Raw genomic sequence first — 8,366 nt, forward strand, 5'->3', positions numbered from 1 at the left:
AAAAAAAAAAAAAAAAAAAAAACCTTGGGAATTTTTTTTTCATGTCTCAGTAACAAAACCAGATTTTGTTTCCCCAGAGCAGTTGGTTTATAAATATTTTACCTGATTGTGTTCTTAACTTTGCCTTACCAGCTATGAAGCACAGATTCAAATTGTAACCTTCTTCTGGCACCCAAATTAATTCACATTTGCATGCATTTTATGAATTATTTTTACTTTTGATTTAAAATTTATTTTGCCTGCCTTGATTTTCCTTTTATTCTAGTTTCATCACCTATAGTAAACTATTTTGAAGAATATTTTAAAAGTGCATTTTTAGAAACTGCTTTAACTCTTTTTGTGTTTTTAACATTAAACAGAAGGATAAAATGAATAAAATACAACCTCTCTTTTATTGCAACCATAAAAATAATCTAGAAAATTAGCACATTGCTGTTAGACAAAACAAACAACCTCAAAAAACACCAATGTGAATAGGAACTGATTTGATAACTTTTCAAAGATCTCACGATTTTGTGTTCACCCACATATACTAGTTATGGGTCTTGGTTTCTATTGGAAATAGCTCAAATTCAATAGATGTTCCTCTTCCTCAAGACAAGCTTTTTTTTTTTTTTTTTTTTTTTTTTTTTTTTAAAGGAGGCCAATCACTGGAGAATAAAGGTGGTAAGTGTAGTGGATTGACTAGCAGCCTCCAAAAAGATGTGTCTAAGTCCTGACCCCTAGAACTTGTAAATATGACTTTATCTGGCAAAAGGGTCTTTATAGATATAATTAAACTAAGAGATGAGTGAGATAATTAGGAAATAAGATCATTCTGAATTTTCTGGGTGGGCCTTAAATCTAATGTAAGTGTCCTTATAAGTGACAGAAGAGAAGAAGACACAGACACTGAGGAAAAGGCCATGTGAAGATGGAGGGAGATTGCAGTGATACAGCTACAAGCCAAGGAAAGCCTGCAGCCACCAGAAGTGGAACAAGGCAAGGAAAGAGTCTCTCCTAGAGCCTTTGGGGGTAGCCCTAGTGACAACTTGATTTCAGACTCTGGCCTCTAGAACTGTGAGAAATTAAATTTCTTTTGTTTTAAGCTGAAAATTTAATGGAAATTTGCTATGGCAACCCTAGGAAACTAGAATAGTCAGTGGTCTGGCAAGTGTAGCATTTCTATATACTGAAGAGATAAACTTACTTTTCAGTTTCAAATAAAGATACTACCCAACCATAGGCTTTTTTCCCCCAGGAGTCCTGAAGATATTTCCCTGTATGTATGAAGAAGTGTATTGAAACTTTTAGGGAGTTTCTCTGAAAGCCAAAGATAACAAGGGCTTTATGTCCTCGGATAACTGTATATACTATCAAAAATTGCTACAGAAACTTTACCCTTTGAGAGGTAAGTAGGCTAATGAATAAGAATACATGACTTGTTCGGATTACTTAAATCCTAAGAGATATAAATAGATTCCAACCAATAACTCCTTCAAAATATATAGTTGAAGATTTTGAGGGAAAAGGAGAACCAGAAACAATCCATCTCAAGTGAATTTGCAGCTTGAGTTCAAGTCCCTTGGGTCATCCCAGGAACCTTTGGCTATGAACTTGATTAATGAGTATTCTCAGTAAAAATCCTCTCTAGAGGAAGGCATTTTTACTCTAGGTCATAAATATTTCTATAAACTCAAAGACAATGAGTAGCACAATGTAAAAATAACCATGTACAAAAGGGAAACAAAGTATACAGAAACGAATACGCAAAACTTTCATATATTATTATCTGACAGTCTACTTAAAAACTATGCTTAGTTCCATAGTTACAAAATAAAATACATGTTCAAAAACATCTTGCTACAGACTAAATGTTTGTACTTTCCCCTACCCCCAAATTCATATGTTGAAATTTAATATCCAATGTATTGAGAGGTATTTAGAGTTGGGGCCTTTGTGAGGTGATTACCTTGTGAAGGCAGAACCCTCATGAATGGAGTTAATGCCCTTATAAAAGGGACCCCAAAGAGTTCCTCTGCCCCTTCTGCCATGTGGGGACACAGTGAGAAGATGGCTACGTATGATCAGGAAGCAGACCCTCACGAGACACTGAATCGGCTGGACCTTGATCTTGGATTTCCCAGGCTCCAGAACTGTGAAAAATAAATTTCTGTTGTTTATGAGAAATACCTACTTATGGTATTTTGTTATAGATTAAGTGAACTAAACACATCTACAAGGGCCAGGAAACTAAAAATATTTGAAAAAAATTAATAGAGCTTATGCAAATGAAAAATTTATAACTAAAATGGAAAATTCAATGGAAATATTTAACAGCAAATTAGACATGAGTAAAGATAGTGAATTATAAGATAGGACAGAAAAAGTGTCCAGGGAAAGGTGCTTAGGAAGACAGATGAAAAGCTGAGACAAGAAGGCTAGCATGGGAAGGTACAAATCACTTAATTAGAGTTGCAGTAGGAAAGGAAAGAGAAACAATGGAGGAAGAGATAATGGCCGACATCAACGGAAAGGAAGAAGAGACACTAAAACACTGATTCAAGAAGCTTAATAAAACTCAAACAACATAAATGAAAAGAAATCCGTATCTAGACACATTATAATGAAACTTTAGAATTTCCAAGACAAAGAGAAGATTTTAAAAGAAGCCAGAGGCCGGGCACGGTGGCTCATGCCTGCAATCCCAACACGTTGGTAGGCTGAGGTGGGCAGATAAGGAAGTTAGGAGATCAAGACCATCCTGACCAACACGGTGAAACCCCATCTCTATTAAAAACACAGAAATTAGCCAGGCGTGGCAGCGCGCGCCTGTAGTCCCAGCTACTCGAGAGGCTGAAGCAGGAGAGTTGCTTGAAGCCGGGAGGCAGACACTGCAGTGAGCCAAGATTGCACCACTGCACTCCAGCCTGGGTGACAGAGCGAGACTCCGTCTCAAAAAAAAAAAAAAAAAAAAAAAAAAAAGATAGCTTTCAAAGAAGTAACAACTTGTCAGTTGGCTTCTCAACATAATGAGGAATGCTAAAAAAAAAAACAAAACAACAACAACAACAAAAAAAAAAACAGTGAAATAATACCTTCAATGCACTGAGAAAATAATTGCCAACATAGAATTTTACACCTGTCATGAATAGGATAAATACAAACTAAGAGATTTTTCCAACAGCAGACCCTCACTACAAGAATTTCTAATGTGTATACTTCCTATATAGGCAGAAAATAATCCTACAGAGAAAGGCTACAATGTAAAAAGAAAGTGCAGTGAAGAGTAAATATGTGGGCAAATCTAAGGGAAATGAATCAAATCAAGGAATAATGATGTTTTTATTGTTAGAAGAAGAAAATATATCATTTAAATACATGAAAAAAATAATATGTAAGTTGGAAGGAGTTTAAATGATATTAAAATGTTCTGTGGACCTTGTTCAATAAGAGATAATGATTAATTGTAGACTTCCATAAGTTAAGCTTGCATGTTGTAATTTCTATAGAAACCTTTCAAACAATGGAAAGAGAATGTTTAATTTCATACCTAGTGGAGGAAAAAAACTAATATGTTTTAAAACAATCTAAAAAAAGGCAAGAAAAAAAGAGAAAACACACATGGAACAGGTGAGACAAATAAAAAGCGCAAAATAAAATGATAGATTTAAGCAGAAATGTATCTGCAATTATAATAAATATAATAATAACTAATAAACAGGTGATATGGTTTGAATATGTCCTCCAAAGTTTCTGTGTTAGAAACTTAATTATCAATGCAACAGTGCTGAGAGGTGGGACCTGAACTTTAAGATGTGATTAAGTTATGAGGGCTCTGCCCTCATAAATTGATTATGTTGTTATTTCAGGAGTGGGTTCATTATTGTGAGAGTGAGTTCGTCATAAAAGCAGCTTTGCCCCCTTCTCTCTCTCTGTCTCATGCATTTTTGTGCCTGTGTGCTCGTGTGCACTCTTGCTCTTCCACCTTCCACCATGGGATGACACAGCAAGAAGGCCCTTGCCAGATAAGGGCCCCTCAGCCTGGGACTTCCCAGCCTCCAGAACTGGAGGAGATAAATCTCTAATTTTTATGAATTTCCCAGTCTCAGGTATTCTATTACAGCAGTACAAAACAAATTAATACACTTATCCTATTGATACTGTAAAGCCCACTTCTGACATAGAATTTTATACTGTCATTCCTGCCTAGAGATAACAGATATTACCGGATTTTCAACAATCCTTATTCCCCTCTTACCAGGTCCTACAGCTCCTTCGGCGTATTTTCTCTCTCTTCCCTTAGCAAGCCTCATACTTCCTCAATCAGGTTTTGCTGATTTTTTTTTTTTCCTTTCTAACTGCAAGAAAGGATTGTGGAATGGATAGCTGTTGTTAATTATTATTGATTCATGGCAGAAAGAAAAATTTCAGGCTCAGATCTATTAATCAACAACTTTAAGGCTAGGTGTGGTGGCTCACACTTGAATTCCAGCACTTTGGGTTTTATTTTAGGTTTAGGGGGTACATGTGCAGGTTTGTTACATGAGTAAATTGCATGTCTTGGGGATTTGGCGTACAGATTATTTCATCACTTAGGTAATGCGCATGTAACCTGATAAATAGTTTTTCGATTCTCACCCTCTTCCCACCCTCCACCCTTAAAAATGTGTCTGGAGGCCGGATGAAAGGTTAGGGCAGATCCTGAGTAGGGTAAGTATTACCTTATAAATAGGGTTGCCAGACTTAGCAAATAAAAACATAGGATACAGGAGATTATGATACTGTAATAATTCATGAAAATTTAATAATTATTCATTGTTTATCTGAAATTAAAATGTAACTGGGCATCTCGCATTTTATCTGGAAACTTTATTTGCAAAGCACTGCCTCCTTTGACACCTTTTAATAGCCTTCAATAAATAGAAGGCCCCTATCTTATAACAAGGGAGAGTTGGTCACTTCTGCGGACCAAGAGGTTTAGGCAACTAAAAGTTCTTATGAAAATCCTCAATCTGATCTTCAGTTGTGCAGCTCTCCTACTGCAGGAAATGAGTGTCTTTAAATGCTTTCAAGGAGATACTTTGACTCTTACACTTTGGTTAAACTTTTTTTCTTTTTCTTTTTTTTTTTCTTTTTTTGAGACTCACTCTGTCACCCAGGCTGGAATGCAGTGGCGCGATCTCAGCTCAGTGCAACCTCCACCTCCCAGGTTCAAGCAATTCTCCTACCTCAGCCTCCTGAATAGCTGGGATTACAGGTACCTGCCACCACGCCTGGCTAATTTTTTGTATTTTTAGTAGAGATAAGAGTCTCACCATGTTGGCCAAACTGGTCTTGACCTCCTGACCTCAAATGATTCACCCACCTCGGCCTCCCAAAGTGCTGGAATTACAGGTGTGAGGCACTGCACCTGGCCTTAAAGTTGTTGATTAATAGATCTGAGCCTGAGATTTTTCTTTCTGCCATGAATCAATAATAATTAACAACAGCTATCCATTCCACAATCCTTTCTTGCAGGCACTATTACCCTACAAGCCCCAACTGCCTGAGGCAGTAGTTTCTAAACTTGTCTGCACATAGGAATAACATGGGAGTGTCTAAAAATACCAGTGCCAGTGTCCTACCCCCAGAGATTGTAATGTAATTAGTCTTAGGTGTGGTCTGGGCCTAGGAATGTTTAAGTTTCCTAGGTGACTTTAATGTGCAGATTACTGGAACCAGTAACCTAGGATATTGTACCAGTTAGTGCATCCTCTTGCACCTGTATCCCGTTACAGCTCACTACAGGTAAAAGCCTTAAAAATCCACTTTCACAGTGTCTTAGTCCTTTTCTGTTGCCACAAAAATACTTTTTTTGTGCATGGCACACAGCATCCAGGCAGTATCAGCAGCTAGTCCTATTGTTATCCAACTGGTGAGTAATCCAATGACAAAATCCTACACTTACTGTCTGCTTCCTAGGACCTTTCCTGGTGTCAACTTTCTTAGGTAGGCTTCCCTAGAAGCAGAACCTAAGGCAGGTAATCTTATCCAAGTGGTATGTGTGTGGAACACTCTCAAGAAAAGAGAGTGGGGAAGGCAGGACAGGGTAGGGATAAAAGCAAGAATGTGGTCTTAGCTGGTGACTAGCTTTAGTGCCTGATCCTGGGGCAACTCTGGAACACAAATTCTACTGCACAGTTATCCCTACCTTGAGGCAAGGGGGTGACCTTTTGTACCCCTACATCAGTTAATCATTGGCTGAGGTCTGTCCCTAGAGGGGTGATGGAGAGCTGGAGTATAGCTTCTTAGCCAGGGCCAGGACTAGGGTGAAGTGAACAGGGTAAAGTTTGAGAGAAAGTAAAAAACTTAATAAGATTATTAAGGTTGGCCGGGCGCGGTGGCTCAAGCCTGTAATCCCAGCACTTTGGGAGGCCGAGACGGGCGGATCACGAGGTCAGGAGATCGAGTCCATCCTGGCTAACACGGTGAAACCCCGCCTCTACTAAAAAATACAAAAAACTAGCCGGGCGATGTGGCGGGCCCCTGTAGTCCCAGCTACATGGGAGGCTGAGGCAGGAGAATGGTGTGAACCCAGGAGGCGGAGCTTGCAGTGAGCTGAGATCCGGCCACTGCACTCCAGCCTGGGCGACAGAGCGAGACTTAAAAAAAAAAAAAAAAAAATCAAGATTAATACGATATTAATGCAACATGTTAAATAAATAAAATGAATTTAAAATTCATGATGAACACAATAAAGTTTTAAATAAAGATAGAATTAGGGGAAGGGGTTCTTATTTGGTCAAGGGCAAGTATCACAGAGAGAGCGACTGTGGGTTGTTAACAGTCAACACTCACAGCATCTGGGGGATGGAATCCTTGGCCAGGTAAGGGTGAGGAACCAACAATATCTATTTTACCACCTTTCCCCCATTCTATTTATTTAATTTTGGGTTAACTCCATTCTCCTAGAATTTGGGGAGGGAGCAGAAGAGAAAACACTTGGTCCTTTTAATAAAGTCAAAAATCTCTGGCCATGGTGATTGCTTTAGGGATGAACTTGTGACCCAAATGAGCCCAATCTGCATCCTCCTCAAGGATATTTTTTGCTGGAGGTAACAGAAAAGATGCTGTGGACAACATACACTGGAGCCATCTGTGGTCATTTTTCCCAGCTGCACAGAAGAATCCCTATAATAGGAGAGAAGGAGACCAACATGAAAAAGAAAATCTGTGCCAAGAACAAAACCTGAGAGAGAAAGAGGGTGGGCTGAGAATATTCATTGTGCCTTTGGACTCAGCAAGGCCAACACCTTTCCATTCTATAATTTATAAATTAGGAATTATTTTTGGTATAGAATAGAAAGTTTGAATTAAGGAGCAAAACCAACTTGAGGAATGAAAAGGGGGTTGAAGGAGAGAAGGAGAGAGAGAGAGAGAAGAAAACAGTCTATTGGTTCACATAATGGGAAAGCCCAGGAGTAGATTTGTTTCAAGTGTGGCTGGAAAAAGCTTGTGCATGACATCACCATGATCCATGGATCTTCTTTCTTAGAACTGGCTCCATCTTCAGGTCAAATATGAATCAGACAACAGGCTGAGTGACAGATATTCTGGTTTTCTCAAAACTCTACTTAATCCACTTTTGACAATGGTTCCATGATTCCTGAATCAAACATCCATGCCTGGATTCTGTCTTTCTTTAGGATGGATTATTTCCTGGCACCCTCCTTTTCCCCACCAGTCTTCTCCTTATGATCACTTATACCCGAATCATAGTAGAGGACAACGTGGGCTCAAATCACACCTCTTCTTCCTGCCAGAATACAACAAAACACTAGTTCACTGTTTGGCTGCTCTCGTAATTTTTTTCTTCTTTAAATTCTCAGAATATCTCAGGTTCACTCTTCTTTCCATTTGATTCCCCCTTCTCTTCTTAAAATAACTTTTTAGACTTTCACAAGATAGCCTTTTTCCTTCTTCCCAAGATAACATATGTAAACTATTTAACACAGTACCTGGCACATAGTATGCTCAATAAACAGCACTGTGGAGGAGAGGGCGGAAGAAGAGGAGGAGGGGGCGAACAATAATGTACCTTACGTAGGTTTAAGAAGATATAAAAATGTTTTTTGTCTTTGCAACTTTACTACATTTTCTTTATTCAGTTCATCATTCATGGGCATCTGGATTAATTCCATGTCTTTGGTAATTGTGAATAGTACTGTCATGAACATATGTGTGCATGTATCTTTATGGTAGAACAATTTGTATTCCTTTGGGTATATAACCAATAACAGGATTGCTGGGTCGAATGGTAGTTCTGTTTTAAGTTCTTTGAGAACTCTCCAGACTGCTTGACACAGCAGCTGAGCTAATTTACACTCCTACCAGCAGTGTATAAG

The 8,366-nt window shown here is 38.5% G+C and overlaps 1 protein-coding gene across 1 annotated transcript in view; it reads right to left on the reverse strand.

Annotated features, from left to right (window-relative positions):
• Positions 1–4,315, reverse strand: part of CASR (calcium sensing receptor) — a 144,985-nt gene extending 140,670 nt beyond the window's left edge. Inside the window, exon 1 of the mRNA XM_017890998.1 lies at positions 4,241–4,315. The gene's annotated coding sequence lies outside the window, so the exon portion shown is untranslated. The remainder of the gene's footprint in view (positions 1–4,240) is intronic.
• Between the last annotated feature and the right edge of the window lie 4,051 nt (positions 4,316–8,366).

Source organism: Rhinopithecus bieti, unplaced genomic scaffold (genome assembly GCF_001698545.2).
Source record: "Rhinopithecus bieti isolate Rb0 unplaced genomic scaffold, ASM169854v2 scaffold_759, whole genome shotgun sequence".
Classification (NCBI taxonomy): Eukaryota; Metazoa; Chordata; class Mammalia; order Primates; family Cercopithecidae; genus Rhinopithecus; species Rhinopithecus bieti.